Source organism: Neopelma chrysocephalum, unplaced genomic scaffold (genome assembly GCF_003984885.1).
Source record: "Neopelma chrysocephalum unplaced genomic scaffold, ASM398488v2 Primary Assembly neopelma1_299, whole genome shotgun sequence".
NCBI classification, from domain to species: Eukaryota; Metazoa; Chordata; class Aves; order Passeriformes; family Pipridae; genus Neopelma; species Neopelma chrysocephalum.
The window spans coordinates 846,198-872,233 of NW_020897961.1; the positions used below are offsets into that span (position 1 = coordinate 846,198).

The 26,036-nt window shown below is 46.4% G+C and overlaps 1 protein-coding gene and 1 long non-coding RNA gene across 7 annotated transcripts in view; one reads left to right on the plus strand and one right to left on the minus strand.

The window, feature by feature from the left end:
- LOC113978231 (autism susceptibility gene 2 protein-like) overlaps positions 1 to 26,036 on the plus strand; it is a 397,184-nt gene that overhangs the window by 25,559 nt on the left and 345,589 nt on the right. The window lies entirely within an intron of this gene.
- LOC113978234 lies at positions 17,035 to 19,101 on the minus strand. The gene is made up of 3 exons (XR_003537515.1): positions 18,985 to 19,101; positions 17,492 to 17,713; positions 17,035 to 17,295 (listed from the first exon to the last, which is right to left on the minus strand). It is a non-coding gene; the product is annotated as an uncharacterized LOC113978234 (long non-coding RNA).

Genomic DNA, 26,036 nt, shown 5'->3' on the forward strand with positions numbered 1-26,036 from the left:
GGTGACTCTTGGGGCTGGGCCTGTGCAGGGCTGAGGGTTGGACTCCATGATCCTTGTGGGTCCCTTCCAACTCTGTGATCCAGTGACTGTGGGCTGGGAGTTTCCCTGGAGCAGGACCTCGATGCTCAGTTCCCAGGGGGTGCCTTTGGCCCAGCCCAAGCAAACTGCAGGTGCTGGTGCTCTCTGAGCACCCAAATCCACCCACACTGAGTCATGCACACCCCAGGCACACAGCAGGGAGTTTGTGGATGGATGCAGTCCCTGCACTAATTTTCACACACTGGTGGGATGGTCCTTGCCTCGATTAGCTAAACCTCTGTCTTAGCTTTAGAGGCATTTTTAGAACATAAATCTAAGAGCTGTGGGAATCCCCTGGCTTTGGGAGGGGTGGAGGAGGGAAACAGAAACAGCTGTCTGTTTACCAACCCCTGCTCTTTTTTTGGAGATTCAAGTTCAGGTACCATGGCAGGACTATAGTTAGTTCCCTGCATTCCCACTGAGCATTGAATTTGTTCAATACTCACAATAGCACATTTTTTTATGAGGACTAGCTTTTATCTTTGCATATATGGAAATTACTGGAGCTGAGGCTAAAACAGTCTGTTCTCCTGTGCAAGCTCTATATTGTATTAAAATAGAATATCTCACCTCCAGGGGTGTGGTATTTCACAATACATGCTCCCATTGTGTGTCAAATGATAAGGCACTGTAATAAAATATGTCCAGATTGTTCTTGTTATTTTATGCCCTGTAACATTTTTTTCTATTTGCATCAACTTTTAAGGTCTACTGAAAAAACCAAATGTGAATGGGGCAGGTGAGAGTGTGAGAGAGGATGGGGTTGTGTGGACAGGATTTTCTACTGGAAAGAGCACAGCTGAGAAGGGTGGTTTTGGAAGATAAACCTCATACAAGGACAGCCATTATGTCAGAAACCTTCCTTTGGCTTTCCAGGGAGAATAGTTACAGGAGCTCTGCGTGGGCTGGAGCATTCATGGGTGAAGATCTGTAAGACTTGTGCTTCTAGAGACCTAAATTCACAAATACAGCCATTTCACAAGTGAAAACCAGTCAGTGCTGTGGACTGGGTCACTGGTGAGTAATGGTCTGTGTCACAACAGGATCCTGCTGTTCCCTTTAATTGGTGACCTTTATTCAGAGGGGCCCAGGACATGTCTGAGAGCAGGAGTAGATTTTGCCAGGTGAGGATGTGGAGCTAAGGAGAGCTTGTTTGAGAAGCAGCTGTGTTGTCTATGACTCGAGAAGTTGCTCCTTGTCATGACTGATTTGCCTGAAAGCTGAAGTGCATTTGGCAGTTAAAGTGACATTATTTCAGGTCTTTGGCATTTGTAAAAGATGCTATTGCTTCTCTCCTCTCCTTTTCTCCCATGCTTCCCCCCCTTCTCTAACCTGCATAACTGTCATAAATTGCCTACAATGGGCTTTTCTTTAAAGATAAACTCGTTATTCTCCAAGATAAACTCATTCACATAGTCTGCTCATCAATTTGTAGCCCCCTCTTGAGAGTATCAAATACTGAATCTTATTCTGACACTTTAGCTGCATATTAATAGTATTATAACGAGCGTTCTAGTTCTGGGGTTTGCAGCCTGAACGAGACATTCTGCCAGTGCCTGCAGGCACCGAGTTTTTGGATGTCCCTTGAATGTGTTCATTGCAGAGCTGGAGTGACAAATCACTGTGATGTATCTGTGGTGCCTCAGTGTGTTTCAAGTCTAATGTCTTAACCCAGGTTGGTCAAGGCTCAAAGAGCAGTGTGTGATGAGTCCCAGTCCTGTTGGGATCCTGCTCTGTCCCTGGACATTGGGCCATGGTCTGTGCACTCCTGGACTGTGGATGGGCAGAGGAAGGGCACTCCCTTGGTTGATATACAACCTCCACACAGCTCTTCCTCTGCCCTCTGAGGACAGTCCTAAGGAAACACCAATTCAGGGCTCAAGAGCAGTCACAGAACAAATGGAGTATCAGGACTTGTTGAGCAGAAATACAGGAGAAAAAGAAGACGCCATCTCTGTAGACATCCATGGATTGTTGTGTCTTAAATGTGCTCTCCATCTCTAAAGGGTACAGTAAAACTGGAAGTGGTACAGAGATGGGCTGGGAAGTGGTGATCAGAGAGAGAGAAAACACCTTCAGTGAACAGAGGACACCTCTTCACTGTGGAAAAGGGGTGGATGATTAAGCAGGAGTGTGATAAACATTGATACAGCCATGAATAAGGTCGAAGGAGAGTGACTGTTCAAGTTCTTCTTCATACCAGACCTAGAGGCAGCAGATGAAGTGTGGAGGCTCAAAACAGGCAGAAGAAGACATTTCTTCCTGTGAGAGGGCAGCGAGCTGTGGAAATCTTCACCTCTGGGTGCATATGAGAAGCTGATGTGGGTTTGGAAATCTGCTTGGATGCATTTGTGGAAGAGACACACAGAGCAAGGCTGCTGAAGAGCATGACTCAGGAGATCCCTCGTCACAACTTGTGCAGGTGGCTGATTATTCTGGGTACACTCATTATGCACTGAGCTTGTTTTGATCTTCCCTAGACCTTCAGCACAGGCTGTTGGCAGAGCACCCAGCGAGGTGGCTGCTCCCACTGGGTCAGTGTGCCACCTCATGCTTCCCTGGGGAAAAGGCAGAGAGGAAACTGGAAGCATCTGGCAGGCTGGGCTGAGCTCTCCCTGAGCCACACTGCTTTCCAGAGGGGTCAGGGTTTGGGGAGCAGGAAGCCTTTCAGATAGTTGACTTAGATTAGATTATTTATTCTTTTTTTTTGGTTGATTGATTAGAAGCTCCTGTAGGATGCTGAGGAGCTCTTGCTCCTTGTTCCCTGCAAGCAAATACTGTTTTTCTTAAATTACTGGAATAAGAGGCTTTGTGTGGGTGCTGCTGAAAATGGGAGGATTCCTCTCACCGTCTTTTGAGATTCTTTCTTGTTCTTTCAACTCCTTCAAATGATATTTCTATTCTGTAGTCTGAATGCCTCTCTGCAGCCTGATTCCCTTTTTGCACTGGTCAAAACTGTGAAAAAAACTTATTAAAATCTGAGTATTTAAGTGAGGTGAGGTGCAGGGAGAAGCGAGAGCCTTCCCTGGAAGAAGAATACACTGTTGTTCCCTTGCTCTAGGGCTCTGGAGGAGCACGGTTCATCTAGCAGTGGGCTCCATAAAGATGCAAATTTTATATCTTCATCTGCTGTTAACATCAAAAAAAAGATACAGCATTTGTAGGAGGACAGTGGCTGTGTTACAGCCTGAGCTCGTTAGTCTTTGTTCTGCAATTCCAGTCCTCACAGGTGCAACTTCCAGTGACCCCATCTTAGTCTGCCTGGTGTTGGAGGATGTCTGTGGTTTTCCCTATCCCTTCCAGGAAAAGAAGTGGCTTTGGCACATGTCATCTGCATAGTGACCATAAATTGCCTACAATGGCCTTTTTTCCTTCCATAAAAAGAAAGCATCCTTTCCCCTCTTTTTTTAATTAAAAAAAGGAATGAAATAAATAAATAGAACCCCTAGACAAAATCCAATAGATGATAAACTGTCTTCTACCTGCAGTTTCCCAATTAGCTAATTATAACACACATTTGCACACAGGTTTTTTTAAAGCAGACTGTTGCTATTCCCTTTCTGTACAAGGTTTTTAGTCACTGTACATCTTGTGTCTTTAAATAATGTATTAGGAACATTTTCGAGTCTGTAAGTGCTTTTTTAATGAGTGTGAAGATTTTAATGGGACTAGATTGCTTTTCATGACATTTCAGAGTGACTTAATTGTAACAATGTTGAGAGGCTGTATTTTAAAGTTTGCTAAGTATGTCTGGTGCGGATTGTAGTCAAATGCTTTAAAGACAGAATGGCTGATGAGATCAGATACAGTTTCCTTTTTTAATGTCAGCTTTGTTAAAGAGGATAGTCTGCAAAGTTGACATGGAAGAAGAAAATGAAGATTTTTAAGGTCCAAACCAGTAGTGGTCACCCATTCAGTTTAAGCCTATTCTCACTAATTTTCAAAGATTATTTCCTGCTGTACTTGTACTTGGTGCTTCTGTAGTCAATGATGGGGCTGTGCAGGGCTTGTAAGATTTTTTTATTATTACTATTTTTTTTTTAAGGCAGCAGCTGGATTTGATACAGGAGTTGCATTCAGCTTTTGGTGCATTTAGGCAACTTTGCTCAAGTGTTACAGACTGTTTTGGGATGGCTTTTAATTTGTGGACAAATGGCAGGTCAAAGAATTGTCATTAGTCTCCATCAAAATGCAGGCTCAGTCCTGAGCCTCTCCCCCTTCCAGCTCTCTCCTCTCCAAGCCAGAGCAGCTCTCTGGAAGAGGGAAATGTTAAACATGGGAGAGCCCAAAGGAATCAAGGCACAGCCTATAGCAGCTTGTACTGTTTTTGTTATACAAACACCCTGTGCACAGAAAGGAAGAAAGGAAATAAAATAGCATTATAAAAACACTAAGGCAAAAAAGAATATTGGAGTGAGCAATGTGAACAAGCAGGAAGTTATTTGCATTTCTTCAGTCTTTTCTTCACCAGGTCTTAACACCATTCTCTGAGCACAAATGAAATAACTTGGAGAGCTCTCCTGTGGGACAGGGCAGTCCTGGGACTATTCAGTGACTTGCTCAAGGTCACCTGCAGCATCGGTGGCAGAGCCAGACTTGTGTCTGCACAACTTGACTCTGTGGATTTAATTAGGCAGAGGGGCTGCTTGTTTCTGGCAAGGCCTCTAGAAGTGACAAAACTTTTTGTTTAAGAAAAATAGAACTATAATTTAATTTGAGTTAGCACCAACCTACATCCAAAGTAACTTCCTGAATGCGGAATTAATTCTCATTTTCAAACAAGTGCAGTGTTTAAGCGTTTTGAGGGAACTTGAAAGTTAAACTTGAAAGCTTTTCCCATGAATGCCACAGGGAAAAGAGTTGGAATGAGTGGGTCAATTTGCATGTGCCAGTGTTAGATTTCACTTGACTTGCTCAGAGTTTGTCACCATCTCCTGTGCCTTGGCATGGGATTGGGGAACATTTAGTGTTTGGCAGCCTGCACCAGGCCAGAAACTGGTGATTGTTGCACCTGAATAAAAAGCTGTTGAAATCAATGGAGCTCCTCTGCGTTACAGAGCTGAGCATCTGCTGCCCTCCATCCATCTTGACTTTGTTTTGGTGTCTCCTGAAATGCTGGTTCTGTAACCTCCACTAGCTGTTCACAACCACAAATTGCTATATATGAGCCAGTCCCTAAAACAAAAATACACCATGTGCTGTGCCTGTGGTGTATTTTGATTTTACACAAGCTCGACGGGATGAGTGATACTATTTGTTCTGCAGCACAGGCAAGCCAAGAGAGCCAAGCTGCTGACAGCAGGGTTTCTGTAGGGGCAGGGTTGAAGGCTTTTGGAGGAACATCATGTTTCTGAGTTGTCAGTAACATGCATCGGGCCTTTTAGCCTTGATTCTAAAAATAAATTGTTTCCACTGGAAAAATAATGGGAAAAAATGTAAGGAAAAAGTCACATGAGAAGGTGTTCGGGGAATGAGGAAGCCCTTCCTCACAGCCTGGTAAATCGGGATCAGCTCAAATAGTTCATGTTTCCTGGGTGCCCATACCTCTCAAATTTTGGTCTGCTGGGAGGGCTAATTCACAGGGTTGGACAAATCCTGCCCGGAGGCTGCTGCAGGTTTTCATCTTTGCTCCTTTCCTCTGATTAATATCACTGAAGAAGAGATGCCTGAACTAGTCCTCGAAAATAAACATAAAGGAGGGCTTGGATAGATCTGCAGCCTTGCTGAGCCTGCCCAATTCAGGTTAAAGTCACTTGACACTACAGCTGCTCCTTGTGTGCTTAAAATGATCCGTCTGGATGTGTGACAGCCACGGTCACCTGGGAGCAGATTCACCTCAGGTGAGTCTGGTGGTCAGGACTTTCTTCAATGCAATCTTCTGAATCCTAAAAAAACCCTCTGTTTGCCTCAGACTTGCAAGGCCAGAGATAACAAATGAGCAAAAGCCACAGCTGGATGCTCCAGGTGTTGCTGCAGCCCCTCTCAGTCGTGGGTGCTCTCTGTGCGTGGTGGGTGCTGTGTGTGTGCAGTTGGCACTCGGTTGATGTGTGTAGGATTTTGGGGATGTGTGTAGTTTTTTGGGGGGATGCCAGACATTTGTCTGTCTCTCTCTCAGCCAGGGGTGCTCGCCAGCCCATGAGCTGACCTTTGCTTTCCTCTCCGGGGTGGGATTTAAAGAATGTGTATTGAGGATCTCTGTTTAACCTGTGGAGAAAGGAAATGTTTTTGTTAGGGCTAAAAGCCCCCGAGGAGATGGTAACTCCTGCACTTGCTCATCCCTCACAGGGCCCTCGCTCACTTCCAGAGGGTAAGTGCTCATCAGTGCGATTTATAGCATCTTCTTTGCTTATCAAATGAGATGTCTGCAGAGGCCCCTCCATCTCCCTTCCCGGCCGCTCTCCCATTACGCCTCCGGTCGTGTGTGTTTGCACGGCAAGAGCGCCGGGATGAGGATGTTTTTGTTTCCTTTTGAGCCTTAGCACTGCTGATCTGCACAGCACCTGGCACCCAGGGGCACCAAGGGCTCCTCCCGAGGATGAATGACAAATAACAGCAGGGTGGAATGGTTTATAAGATAAAATAAAGGAAAGTGGGTGCATGGAGTGTCCCTTCAGCAGCACTTAGGGGAATGCTCCATACCATGCAGGATTAGACTGCAACCAGCTGTAAACCAGGCTTTAATAATTAGTGGCTCTTATAATTGAAGATTAGCCTCAAATGTGCCTGCCTGCATGTGCAGGATGAGCTCGGATGTGAGTTGTCTATTGAGATGTAATATGAAAATGACAGAAACATCCATTGACAAAATACACCTAGGCAGTCTTGATTAGATTAAATCAAATGGTTACAGCATCTGGAGCCTTTAGCATGTACAGGGCATCCTAATGGCCCTGAAAGCTTCCCCAAATCCTATTAGATAGGTTAATCTCGTTGGAGAATACATTCCAGGTCTACATAAACTGCATTGTTATAATACTTTCTGTGGTTGCCTAAATCTTTTAAAGGTGAACTGTCATAGACTACCTCTGTGGAGTCCATCAAAATGCAGCGTCCCAGAAAAGTTCAGGAAAACAATACAGTTTAAAAAAAGGCCAAAAAACCAACAAAAAGCCCCCCACAAAAACCAAAAAAAGCTGACCCAAACTCTTGAAAGTAACTTGGAAGTTGGCAGGGTAAAGTGGATCTGCAAATCAAGGCTAAGTGATAACTGCATTGCAAATAGATGAAAAACCAAAGGTATTTTCCTCATTATCATGCTGTATTTTATTTGTGCCACTTTGGAATTGCTTTATTCATTCCCTTGGATCCTCCAGGTACCATTTCCAGGCGACTCCTTACACCTCTGGAGTGGTGGTCAAATAAATGAGATCCTCCTACTTGTGACTGGGGATGCTCTGGGGGAACTGGGACTTGGAGGAAGGATAAATTCACTTCTGTGCTGCAGGTTCAGGTGAGCTGCTGCTCTCCTTGGTTTGCTCAGGGATCAGTGTGTCCCAGGACACGGTGACCCAGCTCTGGCTTTTTCAGGAAGCAGATGCCCCCAGGGCAGAGATGGAGCAGAGCCCTCATTGAGCATCCAGTCCCTGTCTGTTGGGAATCACTTCTGAGCATGCAGCTCTGTAATCTGGTGCTCGGGGCTCGGCTGTGCCAGGAGGAAGGGGGTGAGTTGTGCCTCTATTTTGCTGCTCCCTTGTCCCAGCCAGGACAGCTGTGGGAATGGGCCCAGCAACTGCAGTGCAACTGCTGGACTCTGATTTGCTTCATCTCCTCCTCCCCATTCTTGTTCCTGGCTTTATCACCAGCCTTTTTAGCACAGCAGCCCTCTCTGGTGTGACAGGTGAGGTGTCCCCTGTCTCAGCCTCCTCTCCCTCCCTGCCCGTCCCTGCTGTCCATGTGGTTCTGTTTTCCTCCAAAGTGATGCACTGATCCTCACTCTCTTGCACCTCTGGGGGCTTGTAAGTGACTGACGTGGCTCTGCTGCAGCATCAGTTTAAGATTTGTATCCCAGTTATCTCTCCCCCATTGCCACCTCTCACACCCTTTCCAGCCCGTGGAAGTAACGAGCCCTTCCCCACTCCCTGCTGCAGGAAAGGGGCTGGATTCTGGCACTGTAAGAGATTAAAGCCTCAAGTGTGGTCACTGTTCTGCATTACATGCATGTCTGCTGTGACTTCTCAAGAAATTCAGAGTATTTCAGGGAGACCTTATTGTGGCCCCTTTAATACTTTAAGGAGGCTTGTAAGAAAGATGAGGAAACTTTATAGTAGAGCCTGTACTGATAGGACAGGGGGGAATGGTTTTAACTAAGAGGGTAGATTCAAACTGGATATAAGGGAGAATTCTTTACAATGAGGGTGGTTAAACACTGGCACAGGTTGCCCAGAGAGGTGGATACCCCCTCCCTGGACACATTCAAGGTCATGTTGGACAGGGCTCTGAGCAACTTGATCCAGTAGAAGATGTTCCTGCCCGTGGCTGGGGGGCAGGGGACTATGTGACCTTTCAAGGTCCTTCCAACCCAAACCGTTCTCTGGTTCTGTATTCTGCCTCCTGCTACTTGGTTCCTGCAATAAGGAGCCCAAGTCAGAAAAAATGAGACTCTTTCTCAGCTGCCTTGATGTGCCTTCTGGCAGAGTGTGTCCAAACACGTGGCTGGGAGATGTGGTGCTGCCTTCCCTTTCCTAGACCTGACTCCACATGCAACCAGCAGTGAACTAAATGCACATGTGTGTATTGTGAGTGCATCTACAACCTGGCTGGCTGCAGTTAAATAACAATTAGATTTGCTTGTTGACTATTTGGCACTTAGCAGTCACATAATTAGTAACTGCAAACCAGTAGAGAAAATGAAGCAAATCCCTAATTTTTATAATACTGCCCTCCTTTATGACTGTCTGCAAAATCATAACTTCCTGCTTGTACAACAAAGCAAACACTTCAGTATTTTGACAGATGTTATATATAAAACAGAGCTAAGCTTGTGTATTAATTTGTTGTTCCTTGTGTTGTCTTTTGGTTTGTTTTTTTTTTTTTTTTTTGAGGGGGGACACCTCATTTAATGCCTCCCTGATTGGTGTTATCTGCTTTGGATTAAATTGCTGCTACGTTTGCTTTCCCTTTTCCCATGTGGTGCTGGAGGTGGAGGAGCAGGTTCCCTCTGCATGGAGCAGAGTTGCCTCCGCAGCACTGAGGGTCAGTGGCAATTCCACACGTGGATGGGCAGGTGTCTGTTGTTCCTTCACCTCTCCCCCTGATTTTGGGGGAAGTTATGTAGCCACAGCAGTTGCTTGCCAGCTGCCAGGGTTTGAGAAGTGAGTGTGATTGATACCAAGCTAAAGGAAAACATGGCAGTTACTTTGCAGTGAGACATGGGATTGCCCTAAGGGAGTGTGTTTTGGGTCAGTGTCTCCAGGGGCTAGAGAAAAAAATCCCTGTTCCTGTGAAAATGAAAGGATTTGCAGTGTGAGTAACCTGGGGACTGTGCATGGAAAATGCAACAGTGTTGTTGTGTCTGCAGAGAACATCTCTGTTCTGAGATCCTCCAGTATTCTCCAGTGTGCTCACTCCAGCACAAAGGCAGGAGGGTTTGCCCAAGGCTCAGTCCCAGCAGGAGGTGTCCAGAACATCCCATGCTCAGCTTCCTCCTGGCTCCCAAGGAACCAGACGTAGGGAACACAGGGAGATGCTCCCCCATTTAGTGAGTGCTACCCGCGGTTCATTTGCTTGCTTGCTGAAGCACTTCCCTGTCTTGATCACTGTTCACTTCAGATGGGTTTAAAACCCCCTTTGGGAGCAGTAGCTTGGGTGGACTCACTGATTTTAAGCATGAAGTCTCTCTTGCTCCTTTGTAGTAGTTGGGACTGCAACTGCTCCCCAGAGATGGGGTTCACCATTTGCACTTGGGTGTGCAAAGAATGGGAGCATAAATCTGAGCTGGTCACCCAGGGCTCTCCTGTAGCTGGGGTAAGAACCAGGCACCTCTGGAGGGGTTTGCCTGAGTTTCCAGATGTTTTTCTCCATTGAGTCTGGAGCCTCTGCTAACTCCAGTTCCTTGTTTAATGAAGCCAAATGCAAACTGAAGTGCAGATCTCTAATTAATATTGGAGCGGGTTCTCTCTCACACATTTGTCATTTCTTCCCTCACCACTCCCTTTTGAAATAATTTATTTTCTCTGCTTAAAACATTCCTGTATTGTTATTGCTCTCACAGTGGTGTGCACTACACTCACTAAATCAAATTTATAATGCTGGAATTAAAGTAGTAGGTTTCTTCCATTTTCTCTCCACGTACATTTAAAAAAGAGAAATTCTTTAAATTAACCTAATGTAACTGGATTTGTTTTCACTTTATTAGCTTTAGAGGGGGTTCTCTTGAGGACCTCAGTGCCATTATATTATCTGAGGAGCAGATCTGCTTCAGTCTGATGGGAATTTTTAACAAGAGCAATGTTTTCCCATTTCAGTGTGAGTAAATACTTTACTGAAATCCGGGGGGCTGATGCTCTGCTGCATTACCAGTAAACATGAAGTGAAAAACAGCTGGCAGAGTGGAGAGGAGACAGAGCATACAAAGTGCTGGTGTGCCTGCTGATCTGCAGAAGGGCTGGCACTCGGGTGTATTTTTGTGAGTGATTTTATCTGTCCAGAAGATTTTAGCTCTTGGCCAGCTCTGGAGCAATCTTGGTTTCAGGATTTAGTGTAAGCTGGGTGTGTGACCTTCACCCTGCACCACTTACCAGAGGTGTGGGAGCCCCAGTGACTTCATGGGGTTGTGCCATGCCTGGGAATAGACACTCCCCACAGATACTCCCTGTCCCTGAAGCTTTGGGCTGCAGCCCTCGTGCCCACGGAAAGCTCAGCAGAGCTGGGGCCAGGCAGGGGCTCTCTCCAAGGTGGCAGGAGCAGGTTGGTGGATGCCACAGCAGGATTGTCACAGTCTCCATGCAACAGCTGAGGCAGACGTGTGATAGAGTGTCCTTTCCTTTGGAGATGGGCCCTGCTCCTTGCTTGTGCTGTGTAAGGAAAACAGCCAAATATGAGCCTTGTCACGAAACTAATTTTCAACTATTTGATTATCCAGAACCATTTTGGTGCAGATAAATATTTCTGACCCTGGTTGGCACATTATTGCTTTGACCTCTCACCCCTGGCAGACCCCTGTCTGCATCCTCCCAGGCTGGATGACTTGAAAACTATTATCAGTGACAAGTAAAAGACTGCAGAGAAATAAACAACGGGGACCTCTGAGCTTGCCCTTGTAAACTACGGTCAGGCATCACCCGAAAAGCGGCCGGAATACAGACAGATCAATGCTCTGCACAGTCCTCTGCAGACACACTCGCTTGCACAGGGCTTTCACAGGCTGTAATGCATGTTTTGATAATGTCTTAGCACTGCATTTTTTTAATGTACTTCCTTTGTTTGTTAAGGTGCCTTTCAAGCCAAGTCAGTGCTGGCTTTCCATAAAATTCGCCGGTGCTTCCATCATATACGTTGAAAGTGGTGTGCACAGAAGCCATTCTGTCAATATATATTTGTATGTATTATTCAGCTCCTGTTGTTTGTGTTTGCCAAGGAGGTTTGCATGCAATCTGCCAGGTTAGTTTCTTAAAAGCTTGGATGCTGAGTTTCTGTTTTCATCTAACTCTTCCCCTGTTTAGGAATGAGCTGTCAGGAGTGGTGTATTTTTTGTTCAGAGCTGTGCAAGTCCTGGATGTCCAAATAGGAATGTGACAGGCAGAAAAAGCACAAATGTGCACTTTTTCAGTTTAAAAAGAATTAGTAAGTTCTTGAGGAAGATTTTGTTTAGCAGTGTTGGTGTCAAAGCATAGTACTCCATGGCTCTGCACTGTGGTACCTGAAATTTGAATAAGGTCCTGTTTTTATCAGCCATCTCTTGGGAATTGAGATGAGCCGTTAAGGCCTTTCATATGGAATCTTCTGTTTCACTAAATTAGCACCATGAAGGCAACAGCACTGGGGTTAGAGGATTATGGTTTGAATGAACACCCAGAACTAATCTGCTTCCATGATTCATTGGGTACAGTTGGGAAGAAAGCTAATCCAGAGGGAAGTGTTTTAATTTTGCCCCTGTGTGTACTGGAGATCACATTGTCCTGAATGACCCTACTTTCCTCTTACACTGCTGGGCTACACACTGCTGCAAAAAATGTGTCTGTGGTGCCGTGTTACCTTCAGGGTGTTCCTAATCTCATTGCCATGAAGGTCCTGGCGAAACGTCTTGCTCCCTTTGCCCTTTCCTTGCTGCTGGTTAATGAAATTCCAAGAAAAGAGTAAAATTAAATTTGGGTTTACAGAATTCATCTCTAAAAAGCATTTTTACTTTTGTGGTGATGCCCTGCTTTTCTGGTTACTGGGGTTAAAATCCTGTTGATATCTTTGCTGATGTCGGTTTTTCACCACTTGTGAAGTGTCAGGGGTGGATGTAATGGTTTTCTGGTGAACAGGGATGTGTAATAGCAGGAGGGGCTGTGGGACTTGGGTTCAGTTTCTCTTCTGGCAGGGGACTTGGTCCCGTGGAGTCATGGAAGGAACAGCTGAATCTGGGCTAAATCCTCGCTCCTGAGGTTCCTGGTGGCAAAGCACCTCTGAAGATCTCTAGACAAGGTACACTAAAGAGACCATGTGGTGTTGGGAGGGGAATTTAGACCTAGAAATATGATCCCTTGCTTTCTCTGCACTGCTCTGTAAAACAAAGAGCCCTTCCCTGCTTCACTTGTGGGTGCTGACAAAAGATGCCTTAAAGATTTTGGTTGCCTACAGGGCCTGATAATAGAGGAAATACCCAGATTTGGAAATATGCTCTGAGGACTTAGTATTGACCTGCTGGAAGTCTGTTTGATAGATCCTGGAGCCCAGGTTGAGAGTTTTGCTCTTTCTTTTAGACAGTCTCTGCCCCAGCTCAGGTGGTAATAGAGATGCTCATGCCCGTGGGCTTGGCCAGAGTCCAGAGACACGAGACAGGACCTGGTGCAAGGGTTAGCTCAGGGAAAGCATTTCCTTCCCTTTGTTTCAGAATTCTCTAAAATCCTGGTTTGAGGCATCAATCTTGAGCCAGGCTGAGCAAGCCTACATTTTCTTCTCTACATTTCCCTCTCCCTCCATTTGACTCTTTTACCAGCTTTGCTTATACTCCTGGTGTGCTTTCCAGGAGCTGCCATTAGTCATGTTCCCAGGAGTCCCTGTATCACTCCTGGCTGTGATACATGCCATTGCCAGGGGTTTTCAGTTTATTTAAAACTCTGCTGCAGCAGGTTTTCCCCCCTGCATCCCTTCCCGAACTAAAAGCACTAGGCTATTCATTATTTTCAATAAATAAGCAGTCATTTTGTTAATCCATCTTAAAAAGTATGATCACCCACAGGTGGAGTGCTTTTTTATTACTGTTATTTGATTCCTTCTCATAGATCATTTTTGCAGAGCTGCAGCTCTAGGTCACGTTTCCCGGCTGCCACAGGGGATGCAGGAGCTGGGTTGGTTCCTCGGGTGCTCCCCAGAGCTTTGGGGTGCTCGTCCAGGGACAGGGCTCACTGATCTACTACGAGGTGGGCAAGTTTCCCATGACAGAATCCTGCTTCTCACCTTATCCATCAGGCTGTTCTGTCAGCAGCCAGATCCCTGAGCCAGGTTTCTGAAAAACACATTGTAGCGGCAGGTGCACAAGACAGGGAGGAAACAATAACCTGGAGGTTCTGCTTAAATACTTGCCTAGACCAGCTTATGGCAGGTACTGCTGTCCCGGTGTTGGACTCAAGTTAGGAGGGCTTGATTCTTGTGCCATTGATCCTAATGTCATGAAAACAAACTCAACTTTTACACTGCAGTAAATTAGTAGTATTTCTGCTTCTGCCTTTAGAACTACGTCAGGTATAAGTGAGATAAAGACTGAGGCTCTAGCTGTGGAAAGCAGAGGATGAATTTTTAGAAATGCTTGTTCCTAGCAGAAGTTTGCACCCGGTGAATTATGCTCTTAATTTCAAAGAGGAGCAAAATAAAATCACTGACATGAAAATCCTGTCTGTACCTTAAAAAAGCATATATATGGATGTGTATACACACACTATTGTTTAAAAAATAATAAACCTGTAAAAAGCAGTTATTTATGCTGCAGGTAACAGTCATCTATCTGGCAGTGCCTGGATTTTGTTTGCCTCACATCGTAAAAAGGCCCCAGCTGTGATCTCTTCCGCTCCATGTGAGCTCCCAGAGGGGCCTCCCCCAGTCTGCTGGGGAGAGGTTTGGCCACGGGCAGCAAGGGCAGGGAAACCAAAGTCCAGAGGAGGATGTGAACCATGTTTAAAAGCTACTGGTTGGGAGGCTTTGAGAGATGAACAGGGAGGTTGAAGATGGTGTTTGAGTGGAACAAGAATAAGGCAGGGATGGGGAGAGGGGAGCACAAGGATGGGAAGGCAAATTGGATCCCAAGTGGCACCATGGACCAGTGGAGGGGGCTGTGTTCTGGGGTAAGACAGAGCTCTGGAGATGATCTCCAGAACTGGGAGCTAACTCACACTGGCAGTGCTGTTGTTTGCGTCCTGAAGAGGTAAAAGGGGAAGGCATTTATGTGTTTGTTTTAAATTAGTTTGCCTTTTTTGAGTTTGGGAGCCCTGAGCCAGTTCTGTGGAGATGGAATTACTGAGTGCATGTGCACTGAGCATATGTGAGAGGGGAACTGAATTGCTTGGGGAGGAGTTTGTGTGCTCTAGGTACAGCAAAGAGATGGGAAAAGACAGACGTTTTGGGGCTGTTTCCACTAATTTTATGTGAGAGAGTAAAATGCATCGAATTATGCTGAGAGGGGGGACGTGGTACGTGAGGCACTGAGGTGATGCCTCTTCACATGGTAAAGAGCAGCCTATAAAAGCAAGGGCAGAAATGGCAGGATTTTGGCTGGGGGGAGGTAGCTACAGGTTCTTTAAGTTTATTTTGAAGAGGCGACTGAAGGAGGCAAGACAGATAGTGGAGACAAAACTAAGATGAAACAACCTTGCCAACAAAACATTGCAGTCACTGCAACATTCCCATTATTTTCTTAAACAACAAACCCAGAAGGTCAGATTGCAGGACAAGTTTCCCTTCCATTCTCTTCCCTAACCCTTGCACCATTCCTGCCTTTGCTCAGAGCACATCTGTAGAGGGGAAGCTTCTCCTTCCCTGGCCATGCAGAGAGCTGGGTAAGCACTCTGCAGGTCCCTGGTCCAAGGCAGGGGGGGCAGGAGGTGTGTGACAGGCACGTTGTACCTACACTTTTGTCACTGGCAGGCACTGCCTGTTCTCACCTGCAGTTGTTTTGTTTTCCCATTGAATCCATGACAATGAGTGCTTGCCATCATCTGTTCAGGGACCCTCCAAGAGAGAGAGGCAGCCACAGGCATTAAATGTCACACACCAACCACAATAAACTGGGCAGCAGCAGAGGTGGTGTGAACACGGGCAAGTGGCTGCTCCTAAAATCCCCTCCTGCCCAGGTGGTGCATTTGCTGCCTTACCAGTGCCCTTATGGGGATGTGTTTCCTCGTGGGCTCTTGCCAGCAATCACAAATAGATACCATTGCCTTTATAGCTGAAGGGAGATGCTGCTGCCAAAAACCCCCAACCAACCCAACAAGGTGAAGGACACGTGTTGGTTTGAGCAGGGAGGATCTGCTGGGGAGCAGATGTGGTTTTCGCATTTATTTTGCTGTTCTCCTGCATTTGTCACAGCTCTTCCTACAGCTCTGATCTTTTTGTCTGTGTTTAAAGATCTTTCTATTCTCCATTTAACAACAGGAGGGTTTAGGTTTAAATGGCACAATGGTGTATGTAATTTATATATACAAAAAAGATAAATTGCTGCTTCTCGAGACACAAAATGCAAGCATTGCTTTGTTGGCTGAATTAACTTTTGTGCTATGTCAGGCGTGGAAGGTATTGTTAGAGATATGATTTTAGTATATAGCAGTACTAAATATTTTATCTTGTTGGCAAGCGGTGTTGTTGCAGGAGGTTTAAACTTCAAAGTGAGCTTTGCTAAAATGCCTTTAAAATAAAAGAAAAAAAAAGGTGGAGAGGGAGATGTAAGAGTGACTCGATTCGTGCTGGAATGATTTCACAGAAGGATTGTTATCCACTGAGACACAAGGCTTCTATTTGACCTCCTGCTGACTTCCCTAAACAGTGTTTGTAGGATGTTTAAACACTTTAAAAAAAAAAAAAGAAGGGAAAAAAAAAAAAGGAAAGCTGCTCTGCCGGAGTGTCTCCGTGCAGAAGAGCCACATCTTTTTTCAAAGTGACACATGGAGAAGGTATTTAGCACTTACAAAGAGCTTGTTGGCAAGCTCTCAGTTCTAGGGACGTAGAAGCGATCCAGGCTCTCTATTTTAATTTGAGTTTTGGTGCCGGGTGTCCCTCTCTGCTCAGGGTTTGCACAGACTCAGCCCCTGGCTCTGGCGTTGCCATCAGCACGGCGGCTCTGCCCCGCTGTGCCGGGCAGGATGGGCTCGGGAGGTGCTGCTGCTCAGGGGCTTCATCCCCTGGGGCCTTGGTGGTCCCTGCTCGGGCATCGCCCCGGCAGGAGCCCCAGCTGCAGGGAGAGCACGGGCTGCAGCAGCCTGTGCATGACTCGGGAGGTATTTTGGGATCTTTCTGGCAGAAAAATGCAATCTCATCGTTAAAGAGGCTGCTGCGGGATAAGCGGTGACTCAGATGTGAGCCGGCAAACAGCGCGGGGAGCTCCCCAGCACAGGGGCGTTCAGCCGCTCCCTGTCACGCTGCAGGGGGGGTGAACCAGGGTGACAAATTCATGGGCTCTGAGCCCTGTTCAAGGGGCAACTCCGTGCTGCCCTCCCCAGATACCGCAGGTACACAGGCTTCATTTCACACACGAGTTTCCAAATTTTGCTCAGTAACGATGAGCAAGTTCATTGTAAGGCAGTTATTCATCTGCCTGAAGCTCTTTCCATTTGTTTCACCCCCTCCTTGTCTTTTCCTTGCACTCCCTACACTCCATCTTCCTCCTGGGCTGCCTTGCTGAGGTGGTGCTTTTAATGAGCTGCTGGAAGTGTGGTGTAATCTGAGGCTGCATCTTGTACCGTGGAGGCATCCAGGTCTTGATGCCTTCAGGTCATCCATGACTAAACTGCAGGACACGGGAAGGTCAGGGGTGGGATGAGTGTGGAGCACAGGCTGTGTCCTCCTGCAGTGGTCAGAGCACCTTTCCTGCAGGAAGTAGCAGGAGACATCAGTGCAGGAACAATGCAACTCAAAACTAAACCTGTAGGTCAAGGTGAGCCCAAGGGTGGCTCATAAACCAATTACTGAGTAAAGCAGGTAATGCCAGCAGCCGGTGCACAGATTTATCATCACTTCTGCAGTTCTGAAGCACTGGGAGAGAGGAAGGTTTTCCCTTCCTCACCTTGAGGGTACAACGAGGGTCATGGTGATCAGGAGCTCTCCTCCTCTGCTCTGTCACCTTTCATGCACTTTTCAGGACACACAGACACGATTCCCTTCCTCCTGCTCGTTCTTGTGTGACTGAATTTGGGACACTGGTCCTCTGGGAACAGAGCTGGTTTTTAAGCTCTAATAGGCTCCCTGTTGTCACCATTTGTTCTCAGCAGCAGAAATGGGAAGTGACCTTAAGCAAGGAAGAAGGAAACTGCACAGTTTAACCCAGGGCAGCTGTGCCTCTGCTGTGTCACTCTGGTTGTGGAAGGAGATGTTGTCTAGAGCTCTAGACATCATCTGGAGCTGATGCAGACCCCAGTGGGATTAATGGAAGGACCCTCATGGGCTGCACGGGGGCATTTGGGAACCTCTGAAAGGACTGCAGAGAGGTGCTGGTGGTGGTGCTGTGTTGTGAACTAGATACTCCACCGAGGCCACTTCCCACAGTGACAGATCACATCACGTACAATCTCATGGTGTGACATGAGTTGTGTTTTCTGGATTTTACCCAGAGAAGAGCCCACTTTTCATTTTTTTTTGTGCATGCTTGGGAGAAAGCAAACTCTTCACAGGGTGGTTTGAGCTGCAGGCAAAGGAGTTCAGCTCTGCAGGGCCTTTGCCCAGGGCTTTTACATGGCAAAGCTGAGCGGCTGCACCTGGCCGTGGTGGAGCAGAGCACTACTGGAAGTAACGTGACTCTGTAACTCAAACAGAAATGCTAAAAAGGTAAAAATTTTTGGCATAGGTTAAATATTCAACAAAGAGCTTGAGCTCTGCTTGCTTTGGCAAACAAGTACATCCCCAAATGAATCAAACAAGTTGTAATACAGAACAAATTGGAGTAGTAGAGGATTTGTCTCAGACGCTTAAAATCATATTTTATCCCCTGCCTTTATATTACCATCTATTCAAGCAAAAAGCATGTTTTGAAATCCTGATGGGGAAAAAAAGCTGAGCACATGTTGTTTATTCCTTCAGTGCTGTGGTACAGTCTTGTATTTCTGTCCTGTGCTCTTTTCCAACCTTGGAGCAACCAAAAAGATAGCTGGCCAATGTACTGTACTCAACTGCTGTATATTTTACACCCAAAGATTTGCAAAAATTATTTTAAATTAAGCAGGGTACAAAGTTTTTCTAATTTCTAGCACAGAGATTTCATTTTCAATTCCTCTATCAAAGCAAAATGACAAATACAAAATGCAAGTGAAACCAGATGGACTAACTATATTAGGAGCTCTGCATGCATATTTTGTGTCACTTATTAGCATTCATTAAGTCAAACACGGGGAGAAATAAGCTTTGCCTACATGTATTAAACCAATAAGGCTGGCAAGGATCCAAGCCTGCTCTCGTGGATTAATTGTTTTATAACTGCTTTAATTAAAATTGTTCAGTATATGATTAACCTAAAAGTTTTAATTTCCACAAAATTGTTGAACAAATGAGACATTAATATTTTACATTAACTGTGGAGAGTGTGCTGTGGTTCTCTGAGCAGCTCACACTAAACCTGAGGCGAGTGGCCTTGTGGAAGGAGTGGGGGGTTGGCCCCAGATGCCCCCCTTGGGGTGAGAGGCTCATGATTGAGCAGCGTGTTCTGGAAGGTTCTGTGCCTCCCTCCATTGTGATGACAGGGGAACATAGAATGTTCTCTGCTTCCGTTGACAGCTCCCACTGGGGCTGGTGCCATGGATTGTCCCACAGGGAGGGTGGCAGTGCAGCAGTGAGGCAGGAATGAGGGGCTTGTCCTGGGGGTGCCTCTCCTGCCTTGGCTGTTCTGGAGAAGCACATGGGCTTTACCAGCCTGGATCTGCCCACACTTGGAGAGCTGCCCCTGGATGGGGGATGGACGGCAAAGAGGTGATGGCTGCAGTGATGGACAGAGCCGAGAGGTGGTGATTGCAGAGCAGCTGCAGCAAGGAGGTACCAGAGGTGTGGGCACCATTGCTGTGCTGGTTCCCCTGTTATCAGGATCACCTGCAGCCTCTCTCCCCTCTTCTCTGATCCGGGGTGCTCTCTGGTTGCTGTAGACTGCTAATTATGAGCTTTTTTTCCCTGTTTAATCACCCAGTTTGTCTTACAGACTGACTGGGGTTTTAAGAGGTGTTCCAGCAAAATGGGCATGAAATGCTGCAAGAGAAGTGGAGGTTTTGGGCCAGCTACTGTGGGCACCTCCTAAAGCTGTGCCAAGCCCAGGTGACCTCCTCGTGGTGTGTGCTCTGTGGTGGCTCTTCTGCAAATTTAGAAGCTGTTAAATCTCCAAAGTGCCAAACTCCTGTTGGGACACAGCACTTGGAGCTGTTGGGTTTAGGCAGAAGAAAAGCTGTGCTGGAGCCTGATGGGGGTCAGGTCACCTCCACCAACCATGGGATTTTTGGAAATGGAAGAAGTCATGGTTTTCCTTGTCTAATCTGGAAATCTGAACTTCCTGTGTTTATGTTGTGTGATGCCTTTCTGAGGTGTTGCCATAGCAGAGAAGGGGGGCAAGTGGTGCAAGGGGCCGTGTGTTGTGGTGTTGGGATGTGCTGGGGAGATCTGCAGCTCACTCTGCCCAGGCCTCACCTCCTCCTGCTGTTTCATCTGGCAGTGTGAGGTGCCTTCAGGGTGTGGATGTGCTGCCATCCTGATGGTTTATCTGTTCTACTGGTACTGGAAGTGTTTTGACACGTGATATTGCAGGCAGACTGCAGAGCTGGGCTGCACCTTGGTGTCCTCCTTCTAAAAACCAGCTGCATCAGGATCTGAGCTCATGGCCCCATTAGAGCTCATCACGAAAGTATCACTGACTTAAGTGGGACTGAGAATTCATCTCTAAATTTACTTCCTTAAGGGCCCCTTTTGAGGTGGATGCTGTGCCTACAGCATGGGCAGCATGGTGTCAGGCCCCCAGTCTGTGGGAGTTCTTGGGGGGGAGCAGGCTCCTCACCTGAGGAGGGAGAACTCCATGAGTTCTTGGTGGTAGCTCATGTCTTTTGCTGGTGCTCCTTTATGAACTGGCATCGGGAAAAACAGTCTTTATATTGATGGCCTCCGTGGTCCCACAGTATGCCAAAAAATTGACTTAAGTGAAGTCCTGGCTATGCTGGGTTCAGAACTTCAGCTGATGTTGCTGGAAATATTGTGCACAGCCGTGAAATCTCCTGCTGTTGGGTCCTCTTAGAAGTACTTTTATTGAAATGTAGTTGCCTCCAGTTCAACAATATTATCTGGGCTCTGAATGTGCCATAAAGTATTTTGCTTTCTGATTCTCATCGAGCCTCTGTGGGCTTTCCAAAGTGAGCATGCAGAGTGTCTGCCATTGCTTTGGAACATGGGAATTTCTCCTGGTGGGAGGGCAGCTGCAGAGGGCTGGCTCTGTTCCCCTTCTGCACCTACTCCTGGCATCGCTGTTAAAACCTCATATGGCTTAGAGTTACCAAGATCTGGGGTAAACTGAGCAGCTGGCCACAGTTTGCTAGGTCAGAGAGGGCAAGGAAATCCTCCTAGTGTTAGTAATGAATTTATAAATGCTGCTTATGTCTAGATTAGGTGGAGCTTGGGCAGAATTGTTGCTGTTCATTTGTACTTCAGTTTTAGGATGTTTGGATAAGCTTGCAACGTCGAGGAAACGAAAAATGGAGGGGTTTTAAAGAAAGTCTGTGAGGGTTATCTAACTCAAACAGAGATAGATTTTGATTCCTGTAGGCTTCCTGGAAGAACATACGGAGGGTGTGTACACACACACACGCACACACAGAAACATATGTGCTGTGTGCTACTCTATGTAAATACAGCAGTTTCCCTTTCTGTCACATCTGATGAAAGATTTTGTGTTGCTGAATCGAATAATACAAAATTATAAGGCTAATGACCAGAGTTTTCCATGGCAGTGCCTGGAGGTGTCTGTTGTTCCCTCCTTCTGTACATACCAGGCATTGCTGGAAATCAGGCACAGCTCTCACTTGCTAAAGCCTGAGATTAGTGCCTTTGGGCCCTGGATCAATCTGGAAAAGTCGATCTGAGAAACTAGCTCTGAGGTATTTGCATGTAAAAATGTTCCAGTAATCGACCTTTCAGGGTGCACATGGGGGATTCGAGGACATTTGCCAGCCCCGCAGAGCTCAGCTCTGCTTTCCTGCCTTGTCTCTGGGGGAGATGAGGACACAACTCCTGGTGAGGTGTCCTAGCTCCTAAATCCTCATGTAAGGCTGCTGTGGAGCTCTGCTCTCTGTTTTAGGCTCTGGAAAACGCAGCAGCCTCAGGCTGGGTGTGCTGTACCAGCGGTGCCAGCCTTGGGAACCAGGCAGGGCTTCTCTGCATTTGAAGGGTGAGAATCATTGGCCTGTGGCCCCACCTTGTCACAGAAAGAGCCAAAGCAAAAACGTGTAGCTGTAGGAAGTGCTGATTTCTGGCAGGGTGAGCTCTGAATGCACCAGTCCATCTGTAAGGGCTGGAGCCAGGTGTGAAGCCAGTGTGGGAGATCCTGGGCAAATCACTGGGAAGTGCAGCATTAGCCATGAGGCAGGTTGGCCTTAATGCATTGTCAGGGGCTGTTCCCTTGAGGAACAACACGTGTGTTGGGCTCCTGCAGTGTGTTAGCTGTGAGTGCAAACAGGTGCTGCTCCACTGTCCGGAGAGGAGAAGGAGGAGAGTGCTAATTCCTTCTGCCAGAGCCAGTGTCTCTGGGGACATTCACTGGAATTTCTTGGGTTGCTAATTTGGATGCTGGTTAGCGTTGAAGGGATTTACTCTGCTCTCAAGGCTAAAAGGCATTGAGGAATTTCTGGTTCCAAGTGTTGCCCAGCTTGCAGAGCTGCCCCAGGCCACTCCCTTATCTGAAGGAGCTGGGGCAGCTTTGCCACTGCAGCTGCAGCCCCTGGATGTGGTGGGTTTGTGCCTTCCCTCGGAATCGTGGGGGTTTGTGTTTTCATGCCCCTCTGATGTTAAACCTGGTGACTGAAAAAGAGTGAGGCGGGGCTGCTGAAAGCTGCAGTTGGGATTCCTGGAGATGTGAAGTGGTTGGAGTGTCTGCCCCTGCCTTGGAGACCAGTGGAATGCTGCCACACTCCCTCCCTCCCTCCACCACTGCCAACCTTCCCGTGCAGAATCTGTTCGACAGCTCCCAGCGCACTCGAGGATTTGTGGAATCCTCAAGATGATGAAAAGCAAATAAGAGGAGTATCAGAGCATTGTCTTCTATACAGCAAGAGATGTTGAAGTGCCTCTGTGGAGATTCTCAACCTGCCTTTCATGTACAAGGGCTGTGCCTGTGCTCTTTTCCTGTTATGCCCTTTCCCTTGTGTTGCTGTACAGAGAGGTAACTGCAGTGTGTGGTGAGGAAGATGCAAACCCAGTGCATCTCAGCAAGTTGTTGTGGTTTGGTGTTATTCTTTTTTTAAAGCATATTTTCAGATTTAAGACCAACACTTCCATTAATTCACAACTTAACCTCTGCTGCTTCCCTCTGAAATAACAGTGTGTCTGTGTGGAGAGAGCTGAAGTGGACTCTCCAGGCTGTACTTCATGGTATCCTGTGGGGGTTTAGCACAGCACAGGCTTCCTGGCTGTAGGTGGGTTTGGTTGTGCAGGGAGTTAAACCAGCTGCTCTGGAGAGCTTTATTTTGTAGGAAATGCCTGATGGTGTTTGATGAAACCTGCCAGGGACATGTCCATGGTTTGGCCGTTTGTGTGAGGGTACTGGGAGGTGGGTCAGGGGCAGAGCCCTGGGAGAGTTTGGTGTTAAATGCTGGAGATAATTCTGACATTTGTGGTTGATCTCCCCCGGCAGCAGTGCTCAGCCACCAGGAGGAGGAGGTGGCCTGGTGAGCTGCACAGGTCATGCCACACTTTTGGAAATACATTCCAGCAGATCCTCCTGGTGGTTCACCAAATCTTTCTGTAGGAACGGGGGGGGGGGTGTGAAAGGAACATTGTTGTTCTTTGTAGGATTCATTTTTGGACCTATTGAATGACTGCACTGATGACCCATCTAAGAAAGGAAAGTTTCAAGAGATAAAGACCTTCCAGCTTTCTTCCCTTTAACTCTACTTACTTACACAGTATCTATTTTCCTCCTGGATTTACTGGGAAGTCCAGGTGGAATGATGAGTATGCCAGTTTATTGAGAATTCTCCTTCCTGGTGGCTGTGGTTTGTATTTTGTTTTTAATGTAGTACCCCCAGCTAATTCATTGGTAGCCATCACTTGAAGATTGTTGACATTATCCTCTGACAAAATATAATGTGTGGTTAATCCTATTTCCTGCAATCAATATGGTAATAGTAATTAAGTATCTGAATATGAAATACTTATGTTGTTTATTTTTGAAATCACACAAACTTCCTGCAATTAGATACATAAAACTAAATTATTTAATATCAGGAATTGAATCCAAGTCATCTGCGCACTAGAAAACCTTGTTTCTATCAAGACAGCAGTACTTGGGTTTATAGTAGTTGTGTTTTATGTGAGTTTTCATGAATTTTCCCAGTGATTTTTCCAGTAATCTTTCACCATCAAGGATTTAGAATTAATACAGGCCAGCTCTTCCAGTTGTGGAGTTAGAATCCAGGCCAGTCCATACAAATGGGCTGTACATCCATTCAGAGCCCTCTTTCCAGGGATGCCGTATTTTCCACCCTGGTTGGTGTTTTGGTTCTTGAGTTCTTGCTTCTCTTTATTCAGCCCAAACTCTGTTATTCAGTTAATTTTGTTCCTGACAGGTTTTCATTTCCTTTATAAATATATAGCATTTTCTTTGGCCTCTTGGCTGTGAAAAGGATTTAATACATTGCTTTCTCCACACTTGCTTTTTTTTGTTACTATCAAAGGCTATTCTTTCTTTTCCCCATCCCTTGAATAATCACTGAAGACAGTAAGGGAGTCTTTCTCCAGAGCTGCATGCTTGCAATACATGGTAATAAATATTAAGCTCCTTATGAATTGTAGCAACTTGTGTTTTGATTTAAGTTTTAGCAATTGGAGATGGCTTTTGACTCGTAGGCAGAACGTCGTGTGGTGAATTTCCAAAGCTCTGCCTACGGAATGTGCATCTGCTTGTACATACAGGCATTTACACCCCTCGCTTTGCAATGCAAATGTGTGATCTGCAAGTACAGCAGGGGCTCTTCTGTGTGCAGGAAGTGTGAGGCAGGAGCTGAGCTCGGGCTCTCAATTCCAGTCCCGTTCTTGCACTGGTTTCTGTGACCAGAGGCAAAAGGTGCTCAACAAACTCCATCCCTCAGCACAGTGCTCTGCCCGTGGGGGTGACAGTGCCACTGATGTCCTGCAGGGCTGCCTGGAGCTACAGAGAGAGGCTGGAACCACTTCTGACTCCGAGCAGAACCTTTCCTTGTGGAAACAGGGTACCTGGCCTTCCATGGGTCAGCATGGGAAAGGGAGATGCAGACATTCATTCTGAACCAGTTCAGTTCCAAAGGCTTGGGTTCAGCCCCAAACATAAACCTTGTGATGACAAACCGAAACCCAAAAGGAGAAGTTTCCATCACTGTTGCAAGCTGGAATGGAAACATTGAACAGGAAACAGTGTGCAGGGACCCCTGGACCCCCTGGCAGGGCAGTGACTGCCTCAGCTTCCCAGGAAATCCAACTGTCCCACCAAGGGACCTGCTGGAAAGACAAGAAGCAGAGAGAGAAGCAGCAGGCAAACGTAACCCAGCCTTCACTGGCTTATTTTGAGGTAAACATAATAGATTTCTCTTTGCATGTGCTGTGATTTATATTTTAAGGTGAACTGCATCTCTGTTGTACTAGAAGACAAATGTGCTCTGTATTCAGCTGCTGTTATCTATTACTTTTCTCTCTCTAGCTCATGCAGAAGAAACTTCAATGTGCCCGAGCTGGTAGCTGTCTTTCCTGAGGGATTTGTGGCATGGAACCATGGGTCCCAGAAGTCTCACAGTCATTATTGTATTTCCATTTTCCTGCAACATTCAGCATTTTTTTCATGTCACCTTCCTCTTATTATTTTCTCTGTTGGTTTAAACAGTCCACAGCATCTGTTCTTAATTTTATAAAAGTATGAAATTCCATTCCTGGATCTGTTTGAAGCACAGGAATCAAATACACACACACACACATCCCCTATGGAACAAAGCATCTTTTTGCCATTAAAATATATTATGCCTAAATATATACTTGGGGGAAAAAATCAGTATCACATTTATATTTTGAACTGGAGAGGAGATAGAGGTACGTCACCCAGCCCAATCTCTGGAAAGCTTTGCCTGGATTTAATCAGGAGCTGCATCCCATCAGTTGGGAAGAGGTGTTGGGCAGTGGTCTGTGAGCAGCAGGTGAGGGTGAGGGGTCAGGATGGTCCAAAAAGGTTGTCCAGCCCTGGCACAGCAGTGATAGATTCACTGTCCCTGGAGGGACTTAACAGATGTGTGGATGGGGGAACATGGTTTAGTGGTGAGCTCAGCAGTGCTGGGGCAGTGGTTGGACTCTGTTCTCAGAGGGCTTTTCCAACCTAAATGATTCTGTGTGTCTGTGGTGCCACAGAGATGCACTAA